Consider the following 507-nt stretch of genomic DNA (forward strand, 5'->3'; position numbering starts at 1 on the left):
TATGTATATGCATGTTTTTTCTGTGTATATATGTGTGTATATTTTATATTTGTATTTTTATATGTATGTATATATGTATGTATATGTGTATCTATATAGTATGTATATTTGAGAGGATGGGAGGGTGAGTGTGTATTTATATATACTATTCTTTATTTATTATATGTGTGTATGAGTGTATTTGTTTTTATATGTATGTTTAGGTAGGTACATGTGTGTATGTGTAGATATATATTTATGTATATATATATATATGGTAGTGTGTATGTTTCGGTCTATATGTGTTATTATGTATGTATATATATGTGTATTTATGTATATATGTGTATGTATGTTTTTATTTATGTATATGCTTTTATTAGTGTTTATGTGTATATATGTGTGTATGTTGTGTGTGTATACGTATATTATTTTGTATATTCGTATGTATATGTGTTTATATGTTTTATATATAAGTATGTACATTTGTATATGTATGTAAGTGTATATATATATATATATATATAT

This window comes from Octopus bimaculoides, chromosome 11 (assembly GCF_001194135.2).
Source record: "Octopus bimaculoides isolate UCB-OBI-ISO-001 chromosome 11, ASM119413v2, whole genome shotgun sequence".
Taxonomy (NCBI): domain Eukaryota; kingdom Metazoa; phylum Mollusca; class Cephalopoda; order Octopoda; family Octopodidae; genus Octopus; species Octopus bimaculoides.